General features: G+C 30.4%; 1 long non-coding RNA gene across 1 annotated transcript in view; it reads left to right on the forward strand.

Annotated features, from left to right (window-relative positions):
- LOC147071851 (uncharacterized) overlaps positions 1 to 14,882 on the forward strand; it is a 386,436-nt gene that overhangs the window by 241,546 nt on the left and 130,008 nt on the right. The gene's annotated exons all lie outside the window — the stretch shown is intronic.

Raw genomic sequence — 14,882 nt, forward strand, 5'->3', positions numbered from 1 at the left:
GAGTATCATGTAGGATGAATGGTATACCTATCCATATATTTTACAGAAAACGTACTGTGTGCACATTGTAAATACCTGAATTGAATATGAATAAAATTAAAGACCGCAAGGTACACAGTGGACGTGTGACAGAGTGTTGGAAGCAGTAAAAAATACTTAATGTGATTTATTATCCAATTTTGACGCAGAATATTTATATTATAAAAATGTATATTACTCAATGTTGCTTTATCTTAATTTTCTAATAAGTTTGACATTTTAAAAGTAAATATTATTTGACACAGTATTTATAAAACAAACACAACGGCCTTGTCTTCATGCTACTCGATTCTTTTAAATGCACTCAACATGAAGGGAATTAAGAAATGTCTCGCAATAATAATTATTATTTTCGAATCTATTGTGTGTACTTGGCCCACTTTTTATCAATATAATATTCGCACCATAGTGACAAATTTTTAATGACGGATATTTCAAAATGATTACTTATTTATGGTTTGGCGTTACACACAAGTTGCATTTGATATGTCTGTGATGTTGCTCAAATCATAATGCTTTAGACGAGAGCTTCATATAAACGCAGAAATTAGTATCAAAATTGTTGTGTACGGTTAACCAAGAGTCGGCTTGATGTAATGTTGTGCAAAAAATTAAATGATGATGTACCTTTGCTCAATACTGAACCATCATGTCAATGGCCTGGATATTAAATATTTCATTGCAACGAGTTAAGTTGATTAATCGATTTAACATTGAATATGCATTGAATATCTGTCAATAGTAACTATTCATATTCGGAATTCGCAGATCAGATTTCAAAAGACAGCTAGGATAATTATTATTAATATACAATATTTTAAGGTGATATCTGCTTCTTCGTTGTTGAGACTTTACGATTGAGATTAGGGACTTGAATTCTAGAATTCAAGTTTTTTTCTGGAGAATTCGAGATTGGTTTATTAATTTCTCGAGAAATATCTTTATTTTTAACTCATATGACTCAAAACAATTACTGGGGCGAATTCATTTGAGATCAAATTCGAGATTTTTTTTTAGCATTTCTGACTAAAATATTTTTTTACGAAACACGTTTCGGTTCAAAGTCAACATCGTGTTTTTTAACTTTTCTAGCCTAATAATTTTTTCATGGACGGTTTACATATTTCGTAATCAACACTTCTCTTTCCAGATACATGATGGGATATTCTGAAGGCTATGTGGCTAAATAACCAGAGAGTTCGCCGCAGCCATTTGTTTGTACTTTCGGCCGTCCACGAGACTCCGAACATTTGCCTGAAAGACTACGTTTCAATGTGTCTAGTCTCTATGTTTATACTGTCTCCATTTTTCAAATCTTGTAGGCTTACATTATATAATTTGCGAAAACAAAAGATTTTACAAGACGCTAATTCGTTGCTTTGGTAATGTGTTTTCTCTATCAAATTGGTTGTACTTTCAATATTGCTATTCTTCTTTTGATGCAATCTTGGTCTTCAGCATTATCTACGATACTGTACTAGAAATAGATATTAGTTAACCACATCATTTATGTATATGCTGATGTAAAGAAATATAATAATATTATATATCAGCGCTCGAAATAGAAAAGAACCGGAGCGCTTGAAAATTTTCTTATTAACATATTTGATGTGTATTTTATAAAAATAAGCGTGTTAGATTTTTTATTATATATGGTCTATCTCAGACAAATTCTTTTGTCAAATTATTTTGGCGCAATAATTTTACCGATTTCACGAACCGGAACGGCGCTCCTGTCTATGTTGTAGTATACAATTTTAAAGTAAACCAGAAAAAGACCTATGCATTACAATTTGTATATAAACTTTGAAGAGAATTAGCAGCAGTTCGTCGAGCCTGTATTAAAAAAATGACACGCACCTCAAACTTGTTTCTGATTTCAGTTGGTAAACTAAAGAATCTGGCAAAAGAGGAGGTTTTTTAAGATATTTGAATTTACCATTTTCGTCCAAAAAAGCATAAGTAAAATCATTGGTAGTGATAATGTTATGGGTTGGAATTATTAAAAGATATTATTATTGTATTTAATTGATATCCTTTATTTCCGGTTAATAACACAAAATCACATAACATATTATTACTGGTATACTAATATAAGTATATTATTACTAGGTACAATATGTGTTTTCTGTTGGAAGTCCGACTGAAGAGTGTTTTATATATTGGAATACTACTAGAAAGGAACAATAGAGATGATGCAATAAACTTAAGAAATGAGCAAGATTTAACATGTAAATAGAATAATGAACTCATTTCAGCCGGTCGAATTCGACTGGCTGACTCACTAACAGTTACAATTTTGAATGGCACATAACATCTCCCTTCAAAAGAATAAACTCATGGTACACAATTTTTACCATGAGTTTGGTTAAAAGAAATTATAATCATGTTAGTACATTGGTTTTTGAAAATAGATTTTGTTGTGAACAATAGATTGTGATGTGTGACAAATAGATTTAGAACAACTGAAGTCATATTACATATAATTTTTTGTATATTTTTTTTTTACATTTAGGAAAACAATAAAATTCTTAATATTAGTACATAATATAATAATGTAAATAATAACATAAACCTTTGAATGAGATTATTTATTGTGAGGGATCTAAATTAGCTTGCTTAATTCTATTTGTGTGAACCTTAACTAACTTATTCTGAACCTTAATTGTTACATTTAATGGACTGTTAACCTTGACAATTTCGTAAGGTCCTTGGAAATTAGGAGATACCTTTTTTGATTTATTTATTTTAGTGGCGTTATTGGTTAAAAATATTTTATCACCGATTTCAACTGTTCTTAAGTTCTGATTAAGGTTCTGTCGAGAGATTTTATTTTTCCGACAAGATTCACATTGTTTAATGTAATCTTTGATGTCTTTTTTCATATTCGTCCATTTGTATTTTAGACGTACGCGATTTAAGGTTCTGTGATATCCGGAATGTTCGCTTATGGGAGACTCATGATATTCTTTAAGTATTTGTGGAATTTCATTGTGATTAGGGTTAGTTATCGTACTTATTTCTGAAGCTATTTCCTTGGACATTGATTTATCATTCGAAATATAGTGTGCAATCGATTGTTTTTGATTTGTAAGAGATTCGTTGGTTTCATTTAAGTTGACATTGACATTTTCATTTTGTTTCTCGATGAAGTCATTGTATGAATACGAAGGATTACACGCTGAAGATTTATTTATGAGAACATTACTTTGATTGTCAATTTGAGACAAGGCGTTAGTATTTGAGTTTGTAAAATCAACGAAACTTTCGTGTTTATTAAATGGTTCGAGAGTTATTTTATTTGATAAGATATTGACTGACTTAATACTGCTATTGACGATTGTGGCATATACTTTATTTCCTGGAAGTACCTTTGCAAGAGTACGTGATAAGTATACGTCTGGAAGTATTTGGATATTCGGTATTACACCTTCGTTAATTTCAGGATTTTGAACAACTAATTCTATAAGGGTTTTAGATCTAGGCTTTAAAGTATAGATAGGATTGATTTTAGTGAATATAGGAATAATTTCATCATATATATGTAATGTATTTGTTTCGTGGTCAATCTTTGCATTATTATTGACGAAAAAGTCATGACCTAGTAATCCGTCAAAAGGAATATTAGTGACATGGCTTGAAATGACGTGGATAGTATGATGAAGTTGCTTATATTTTAAAGAAAATGTTAAATTAACTGTTCCGATAGTTTTTACTGGATTCGGAGACTTATCGATACCTTTGAGCATGACAAGTTCAGTTTCATTAACAAGTTCGTTTCCATTTAGGGAACTTATTTTTACTAATGAAATGTCGGCGCCCGTATCAATCAACAATTTTAGATTGTTTGTCTCTGTATATGGAAATTCAACATATGCTGTATTTGATTCTAATGAAAATATTCTGCCTGAATGCTTTGCACGTACCGGGAGGAGGCAGGTCTCCTGGAGTGGTGGGAGTTGATAATTTTGCGAGTTTTAAGAATTTTGCGGAGATTGACGGAAAGAAACATTTGGATTTGTTTGATTAGTTTGAAGCTGAGAAGGATTTGAATTATTTTTAAAATGATTATTGTACTGTCGTTTTCTGCACTCTTTGATTAAGTGTCCTGATTTTTTGCAATATCTGCACACTTTATTTACTGAAGTTTTGAACTGATTTATGTTTTCATTATTGTAATTGAAATGATGCGACTGATTATGATAATTATTTTTAGTGTTTATGTGCATACCTTTGAAATCGTTTAAAATCTTATCCTCGTCTATAGCCACGTTTGCTGCTTCTGTTAATGTTGTTGGTTTAGACAATCGAACTACCGTAGACGTTTGAGGATGGATTCCTAGCATGAAGGTATTAAGAGCGCTATCCTAGATTTGTTTAATGCGACCAATTAACTCGTCGTCATCCTTGTGTTTAAGTCTAATTGCGTTGATGAGGTTATTTCTGCAATTTTCTACACGCTGAATAAATTTGATAATAGGTTCTCATAGGTTCTTTATAATTCTGTTTGCAATTTCTGAGTTCTAATTCTAATTGAGATGTATGTTTATTTTCACCGTAAGTAGTGTTTAGGAAAGATTTGAAATTTTCATAAGATTCAAATTTATAATTTGAAATTGTATATTTGGCGTTACCTACTACGCAGTGAATAATGTATTTTAACAGGACGGGTTTTAATTCATTCGCACATATCTCAAAAGCTGTATCACAGTCATTAAGAAATAGATAAAGATTTTTCTTTTCTCCATCGAAGGTTGAAATAAATTTCATCAAGGTATCTAAACTTAGTGACGAAATTGTATTATTATAGTGATTGATAATTTTCATATAAATGAAGAATAATTAATTTACTGTTCTGTTGTGGAGAATAAATACCTACACTTTACACTGTCACTGTTACAGACACTAAGCACTTGACACTCGGAGATTATATCTTGAAGATATTGGAGATTTGAAGACTTGGAGACTTGAAGATCTGATGGACGCTTGAAGAATATGAAGTTGTAGCTTGAAGAATATAAAGCTGTAGCTTGAGAATATAAAGCTGGAGCTTGAATATTTGAAGTTGGAGCTTGTAGAATTGGAGTTGGAGCTTGAAGAATTCGAGATTTGAGTTTGACGAATTCGAGATTTGAAGAATTCGAGATTGGAGTTTGAAGAATTGGAGATTATTCGTCGAATTCAGGAATTTGAAGATATTTGAAGACTCTTGGAGACAGGAGTTTGTTGGACTTCTCTTGTGGATTTTAAGATATAGAAGATTCTTGATTTAATGATTTTGAAGATTTAGGAGAATATACAACTTTATATTATTAATTAGATTTTTAATTTCCGTTCGTTTTTCACAACGATGTACCTACTTAAAAAAAAAACAATTAGTTTATACGTAATATTATTATGTGTTTTATTTTTAGGATTCTTGCTATTTTTAAAGAATTTGAATTCACCGTTAATTTATTTCACGTTATTTAGCTTTATCCACACTTCCTGACACCAATTTTAAGTTATGGGTTGGAATTATTAAAAGATATTATTATTGTATTTAATTGATATCCTTTATTTCCGGTTAATAACACAAAATCACATAACATATTATTACTGGTATACTAATATAAGGTTGAATATTACTAGGTACAATATGTGTTTTCTGTTGGAAGTCCGACTGAAGAGTGTTTTATATATTGGAATACTACTAGAAAGGAACAATAGAGATGATGCAATAAACTTAAGAAATGAGGAAGATTTAACATGTAAATAGAATAATGAACTCATTTCAGCCGGTCGAATTCGACTGGCTGACTCACTAACAGTTACAATTTTGAATGGCACATAACAATAAGTGTTTTATCTGTTTCCCTTAATGTTAATATATTGTATATGGTTTTTATTTTATTTTTAATGACAAGTCCATCGACGGTAAATGTAGGTTTATACGGATATGTTCACGAATTATGTACTACCCACTGATTTATTTATTATCATTCCTCTTCGACAGTCAGTGGCTTTCACAAAGATATCGTTACACGTTTCGAAATAAATTAAATTAAATATCTGAGGAAATGCATAATATCTTAACAAGTCCATTATATTAAACGCATTTTTGAGTGGTATTATTTTTTTATTAATATTTAATCATAATAATGATATTGGTACATTTACTGATAAGTGGCGTGGCTATAAATATTAGGCCCCTATGAAAAACCCACGCAATGGGTGCTTATGGGATGACATAACATCTCAGTGATATTGCTACGTGCATGAATAATGTTTTATGACTAATATAATAAACTATAACGTACGTGGACAACGGAAATTGCGTATGGTGTAATTTAATACCATATTTCGATTTATACACAAAGAATTATTACATGTTTCACAATTCAACTTTTAAAGTAAATTACAATTTTAAACGAAGCATACGGGCTTCCACATAGATGAGATTATATTACTAAAAGGTTTTTTCATAATATGGTGGCACTACAGAAGATTATAAGATGCGCATATATATTTTTACTCGTGTGCCTGAACGAGGTTAACTTTATAGGTATTGCTTATCATAGTTTTTTCTGACAATGTTTTTATCGCTCTTATTGTATCGGTTAACCTCGCTCAGTTTCGTAAACTCTTTTTTGTCACCTACCCCTAGCGATTGCGGTGCATGTGTACAATGCAGTGCATTTTATAATTAGTATTATATTCGAACAAATATCGGATTGTAATTTAGAACCCTTGATCCGGTTAGTCTCCAATGTTTTGAATTCATTACATATTGTTACAAATTTTATCATATTATGATAATACTTATTATAATGAAAAAATACCAACATTACTGAAAGCTGAAAAAAATATTTATATATAAGTTTTGATATAAATAGTGTACACTAAACTTTGTCAGACATAAATATTTGTTTTCATTGAACTGAAAATACTATTATTTGCAGATGGTACTGGTAAGTTTTTTAAATTCAATTAAGCCCTGCCTAAGCCAAAACATAATAATTTTGGTATGCTATGGGCGATTCGACAAAAATAGTGTACATTTTTTTCGGTCAAACTTATTTGTTTTATATGAATTAAGAATACATATTATAGATAGTGTTGGTTAGTTTAATAAAATTCATTAATCCCTGCTTAAACCAAACCATAATCGATAAAAAATATTCTTCTATCTATAAAATATCTAAAATTATGTATTGTTTAATGGCATAATTTTAGATATTTTATAGATAAAAGAATATTTTTTGAATATTATCTACTATGGGTTGGATTAGGCAAGGTTTGATTGAATTTTAAAAACTAACACATTATCTACACACAATTCAATAAATTCAAATTCAATAATATGTTTGACTGACAGAGTTTAGCGTGCACTATTTATGTCGAACCTCAATAGCCTAATTCCATCTTTCGCCACTGATATAATATGTATAGAGGCACAGTAGTAATACAGGATTTAAAATATTTAATAAAAATAATATATGTAATATGTTTAAAAGTGTAATTATTATATAATGTTTGAGGCTTTCACGGTTGTTTTTTTATCGTAGTATATTCTTAGGTTTTCACCGTGTCTCCTTTTTCCTTCTTTACTCGACGTTTCGGGCTCGTTGCAGAGGCCATTATCAAGAGATAAAGTCGAGTAAAGAAGGAAGAAGGAGACACGGTGAAAACCCAAGAATATACTACAGTGTAATTATTGATTATAAATTATCAGTAAAATGAAAGAGTTTTAAATTGTTAAGAGTAAACATTTGTTATGTATTAACCTACCAAAAAACATAATAATATTATCTTGATAAAGTGGATAACTGTAAAAAGTTGATTGTGTTGCAAGTTGTACGCTTCCGTGATGGAAAAACCAGGGGACTAAATCTCTTCTGATGCAGCATTAAAAAGAGTAGGTAGTTCAAACGATTATGAAACTTCTAGCAACAGTAAAAGTTAAGTATTCGAATAAAGTACCTAACTATTCGAGTTAAAAACAATTAAATTACGGTGCATTTAAATAAATTGGAAGTGTATCACGGTTTTTATCACTTAATATTATATTACGTGATATTTTTTACGTTTCGAAATAAGTATATTTATCTACTTCAAATGATCATGTGTGTCAAATTATATCACTAAGAATATTTAAGAATATTTATTGATTCCACGCTTTCCCAAAATGTTGGAATTTTTTTTTATGTAACAAAGTATTTAGATTAATTAATATTTAGGTCAATTAGAAACGGATCAGTCTCACGAAATAAAAACTAGAATTGAGATTGCAAGGAGTGCTTTTCTCAAAATAAGATATCTTTAGCAATCAAGACCTAGGGCTGAGACTGCGTATAGTTCATTATTATGTTCTCTAAATTATTTTCTATGGTATTGAAGTATGGACGCTAAACCAAGAAATGCCACGGAGAGTTGAAGCTTATAAGATGTGGCTGTATAAACGTACCCTCAAAATTCCTTGGACTGGCTGGGTGATAAATGTTGAAATAATGCGTAGTATCAAAACCAGAAATCTACAGTAGCTCGGCCACATTTTGAGAATAAAAAAGTATAGCATTCCCCAACTTATCCAAGGAAAGATCAACGGTTAGCGTAGCAGAGGACTGTACCGCATTTCGTGGCTGAACCTCCGTGATTGGTACAAGTGCAGTTCCACTGAACTGTTTCGGGTATTAGATTATAGTTCTAAGATCCACCCCCACCACCTCCGCGAAGGGAAAGCACGTAATGAAGAAGAATATAAAACATATATATTGAAAGTGGACAGTCTGATAAAGGGTCAACGAACTTACCTTATACCGGAAACCACGTGTGCATGAATGGAATAAGAGCTTATGGTATTTCTAAGTCCTTGGAGTAATTTTATAAAATGGGTAAGAACAGATACGCATGTATGAAATTTATATTATTAATATAATATGAATTTAACTTGCGTGGTTTATTTCAGGTGAAATATTTTATATTTATTAATAATAAAATAATATATTATACTAAAAGGGACAACGAATATAAATCAATAGGTATCTCAGGAATTCCATTTGTATAAATTCTTATATGCATGTAAAAAACCCAACATAAGCGTGAAGTTCGATAGTTTTGACAGAAAATATGACGCCAAGCAAAAACAACGATGCAATAAGCTTCATGTAATAAATTACAGTCGGAAATATTAACGGTAATAATTTGTTTTTAGTTACCCTATGTCAGGGATGGCGAAACTATGGCACGCGAATGTTTCATTTAGAAAAGAAAAGAAATTACTATTTTATATATTATACCTGTAAAAATGTTTTTTTTATATTTTTTTTACAAACAAATATATAATTACTTAAGTACTTACTTATATATAATATTAAAAAATAATGACATAGCCATGCGTATTTTCTTCGGTGTTTCATATTATGTTTGCGCAAACGGAACGACGAAATTCATGCATAAATGACAAATCGCATTGTATAAAAAATAGCAGACAAATCTTTTACGTTTAATGTAAATATACAATTGCGTAAGACGGTCCTTAGGATCAGGCAATTAAAAATAAAAATATTCAATCAACAAACCTTATGAAATTAATTATCGGCAGTCATTCAAATATAATAACTGATTGTTATTTTGACTCAAACATAATATCTAAAAATGGAAAACCGTTCAGTGATGGAGAATATAATGCAAATGCTTCCAAAGACAAAAATATTCAAAGAATAAAAGATATGCCTTCGGCTAGAAATATGGCGAAAGATATAATATCAAGAACTCAATTGTAATTTTTAAACTTTTTTTAATTCTTAAAAACAATTTTTTTACAAAACTTTTTTTCGCCATGAAAAACTGCTTAGCACGTCAGACAGTCAAAAAATATTATTTGGAAAATTTTGGCACGCGTTAGTAAAAAGGTTCGCCATCCCTGCCATATGTTATTCGTGCGCAGTAGAAGAAATCGCGATCTACGCAATTTCAAGGTTAAGTTGTTTCATTCTAGTAATACGTTTTACTTGTATAAGAAGAACACACATCACGTTTTTTTGGTTTTTTATATTGATATTTAATTTTTAATGTGTCATTTTTGACAGACTTTACGGGGAGTGCTGACGAAATATCTTCTCAAAACAGTAGTGGTATTCCGATTTTTTTTAAAAACTCTAATATAAAACGTGTTGTTTCGCAATATTATAGCGTTATCTATATGAGTATGGAATATGGTTTATTATGATACAGAAAACAGCAGAAAGGCAGAGTTCATTTAGTTTCCGCAATTCCGCTCAAGTGGTATATTCACTTGTATTTATATTAATAAACTTATGTACATTTTCTTTATTCATAAACGACGATGTCTAAAATAGATATAAAACACTATTACTTTCTTTTCTGAATTCTTTGTCAATTATTAGAATATACGTTTCGTGTACATTACAAATAATTTCCCACAAATTGAATGCGTGATCAAAAATCAACCACAGAAAATTGATTTTATTATACTGTTTAGGTAGGTACTTAATACATTTCACACTGCAACACTTCATATATCTTTAGTTAGAGAATAATGAAATATAAAATAATATACTTAATATTATTTAAAAAAAAGTTTTTCAGTAGCTACTTATATGTTTTGATTGTAAAACCATAATAAAATTATATATTAGCATTTAATATGATTATAGTTATGGTTCTTATACTACAACTGCTACAAAAAGGTAGTTATTGTCTAAAAAAAACAAATTATATAGAGTTTAATATTATCAATATCAATTCTACTATGTATTAATAATAATGAAATAATTTTAGTGAATTTAATATAATAAAGTACATTATAAAACAGTACAGTATGATAAATAAAAATTAATGCATACAAGAATAAACAGTTTAATCCCAATTTCTTTCTTCTGAAATTTATAGTAGTATCAGACATATACCATTTTTTTATTCAACGAATCATTTACTTGCATGATTTGAGAAAGTAACATTCTTTATTGAACATAGATACTTCAGAAAATCTCAAAATCTTAAAAATATTTGGTGCAGATTTACATAAACCAATTTCCAATATTAACGCAACAATTTGAAAAGCGCGTCAGTTAACTGTTAGTTAATTTCTGGTAGCTAAATTGGTAAAGCACATTTATCGAAATTTGTTGAATGCGACTTCGAGTCTCGGTCGGCACCATGTTTTTTAAAGATTTTTTCTAATATGCAAATTTCTGAGGTTGCGAATTTTGTATAATATGGTATCAGCCATATTTTTTCTTGTGTATTGATAACTCCTTTTATAATTGATATTTAAAAATTTATAATAATATTATGTTACTATAATAGTATATCTTATTGATAAGATATATTTGCAGGGTATATGGTAATGAATGATTAGTATCTCCATAGTCGACTACGTTTACTGATTGTTGTTATGAATGAACAATATATCATGATAATAACGTGGTAAATTAGTATTTTGAAAAAAAAATATTAATATGATAAAACATAATATTATGTATGTATACCAATTATTTAGAAACACATTTTAATATGTAATTAAAATATATTTTTACAAAACACTGTGTTTGTAAAGCTCTTTTAACTTCAAGTAAATTACTTTTAATGCAATCACGTAATTTGATAGATTGGTAAAATTATCGTGCGTCTCGAAAACATAGATTCAAATTTGAAATAACCTATTGTAAGTAATAAAAACTATTGATACTCTTGTGGAAGTAAAAATGAAAACAAAATTGTCTGAAGTTTATACACTATAAAATTGATTGCAACTAAGCAAATGATTCACAAATTATGTTTAATTCCCACACGGTTTGAATATAAATTCAGTTTAAATGAGTGCCTTCTAACTATTGCTAACTAATATGCTTAGGAAAAAAATCTTTTATTATATGAATTTAGATTTAATAACATATAAAATTACAGGAAGAAATTACCTAGTTACTTTCACAAAAATAAACGACTATGACAAATGCCAAATTGGTCTAACATCTATTATTTGTATGGAAAGTTTTCTCAATTAGTCAATATTATATCTATGGGGGCTGCTTAGTATGAAAATGTGGACAAAACACCAAATTTTTTTCACATTGCTTTCAATTTTTGGTTGGAACCGCTTCATTTGGCGGCCATCTTGGATTTTATAGCGGTCATTTTAAAATAACTATATTATTAATAACCCGGGTTCTAAAGCACTCAAAACCACAGGTGGCACACAGGTTTGGTGAAAAAAAATCTCTTGCATTGTTTGTGGAAATATTATTAATATATTTATATATTTGATATTATTAACTTTACAATATAGTTCAGGAGACACTGTTCGCCAAAGACTAGATATCATTGAACGACCAATACTTTATAGCTATATTACCGGGAAAAGCGTAAACGCATGATGACAATCTTACACGCGGATAAATTCATAAATTCAGATCACCATTATTCACATCACTAATTCACCACAAACAACGTTTAATAATAGCCACGGAACAGATAATGCATACGTAATTTACAATTTTGAATAATTATCTATCTTCTAATATATAAAAATTAATATTTGTGTGTTTGTTTGTTCGTATTTAATGTGCAGCCATACCGTTCATCCGATTGCAATAAAACTTTGTAAACTTATTGCTTGCACTTGCGGTAAGAGTATAGGCTATACTAATATATAAAAATGAATGTCTGTCTGTCTGTCTGTATGTCTGTCTATCTGTGTGTCTGTCCCGTATGCGTTCCTATACCATTCATCCGATTGCAATGAAATTTTGGTAAGTGGTTGTATGTACACCCATGAAGGTTTCTAAATTAGAAAAATCATCATCTTCTTCTTCTTCTTCATTCTATCTTCTTTTATTCGTATGATCCCTATACCATTCATCCGATTGCAATGAAACCTTCGTCGGTTGTTGTGGTAACACCCGCAATGGTTTTTGAATTAGTACAACCATCTTCTTCTTCTATTCTATATTCTTCTATTCGTATGCGTTCCTATTCCATTCATCCGATTGCAATAAAATTTTCGTCAGTAATTGTGCCAACACCCGCGAAGGTTTCTGAATTAGTACAACCATCTTCTTCTTCTTCTTCTTCTTCTTCATTCTATCTTCTTTTATTCGTATGGTCCTTATACCATTCATCCGATTGCGATGAAACCTTCGTCAGTTGTTGTGGTAACACCCGCAATGGTTTTTGAATTAGTACAACTATCTTCTTTTTCTATTCGTATGCGTTTCTATTCCATTCATCCGATTGCAATAAAAATTTTGTCAGTAATTGTGTCAACACCCGCGAATCTGAATTAGTACAACCATCTTCTTCTTCTATTCTATCTTCTATTCGTATGCGTTCCTATACCATTCATCCGATTGCAATGAAATTTTGATCAAGTGTTGTGCTCACGCCGCAAAGGTTTCTGAATTGTTACAACTATTTTCTTTTTCTTCTATTCTATCTTCTTCTATTTGTATGCGTTCTTATATCATTCATCCGATTGCGATGAAATTTTGACCAGTTGTTGTGAGTACGCCCGCGAAGAGTTCTAAATTAGTACAACCATCTTCTTTTTCTTCTATTCGTATGCGTTCCTATACCATTCATCCGATTGCAATGAAAATTTGATTAAGTGTTGTGTTCACGCCCGCAAAGGTTTCTGAATTGATACAACCATTTTCTTCTTCTTTTTCTTCTATTCTATCTTCTTCTATTCGTATACGTTCTTATACCATTCATCTAATTGCGATTAAATTTTGACCAGTTGTTGTGCGCAAGCCCGCAAAGGTTTTTTAATTAGTACAACTGCCTTCTTCTTCTTCTATTCGTATGCGTTCCTATACCATTCATCCGATTGCGATGAAACTTTGGTGAGTTGTCGTGCGCACGCCTGCAAAGGTTTCTGAATTAGTACAACCATCATCTTCTTCTTCTATTCGAATGCCTACCTACACCATTCATCCGATTGCAATGAAACTTTGGTGAATTGTCGTGCGCATGCCCACGAAGATTTCTGAATTAGAAAATCATGTGCTACTTCTATTCGTATGCGTTCCTATACCATTCATCCGATTGCAATGACATTTTGATCAAGTGTTGTGCCCTTGCCCGTAAAGGTTTCTGAATTAGTACAATCATCTTTTTCTTCTTCTATTTGTATGCGTTCTTATGCCATTCATCCGATTGTGATGAAATTTTGACCAGTTGTTGTGCGCACGCCCGCGAAGGTTTTTGAATTAGTACAACCATCTTCTTCTTCTTCTATTTGTATGCGTTCCTATACCATTAATCCGAATGCAATGAAACTTTGGTGAGTTGTCATGCGCGTGCCCACGAAAATTTCTGACTTAGAAAATCATCTTCTTCTACTATTCGTATGCGTTCCTATACCATTCATCCGATTGCGATGAAGCTTTTGTCAGTTGTTGTGCGCACACCTGCGAAGGTTTCTAAATTATTATTATATAAAATACAAAGTTTGTTGTTTGTTTGTTCCATCCAATTTAATTTTTTTTTACTACATATTAATAACATTAATATTGTTTTCATATTTTGGATTCGATTTTAATTTAGTGTTCTTATGTTTGACCTTTACTCCTATTAGAATTATTTTCATATTGCCATATTGTATTACAAAGATATTTTAATATTAAAAAAATAATTACCTATTATTATTTTTCAAATATCTAAGATAAATATAACCACGAAGCGACCCTGTGCGAAGCCGGGTACTTCAGCTAGTATTATATAATAAATTAAATGTGTTACCACTACAGTACTCTTTTTAATCCATTTACTCATAATGCCGTGAAATAATAATGTAGTGAAAAAACCCAAATGCAGTAGATGAATAAGACAAAAGAAATCAG

This window comes from Rhyacophila brunnea, unplaced genomic scaffold (assembly GCF_057557595.1).
Source record: "Rhyacophila brunnea isolate RB1 unplaced genomic scaffold, BYU_Rbru_1.0 scaffold_2, whole genome shotgun sequence".
In the NCBI taxonomy this organism is placed as follows: domain Eukaryota; kingdom Metazoa; phylum Arthropoda; class Insecta; order Trichoptera; family Rhyacophilidae; genus Rhyacophila; species Rhyacophila brunnea.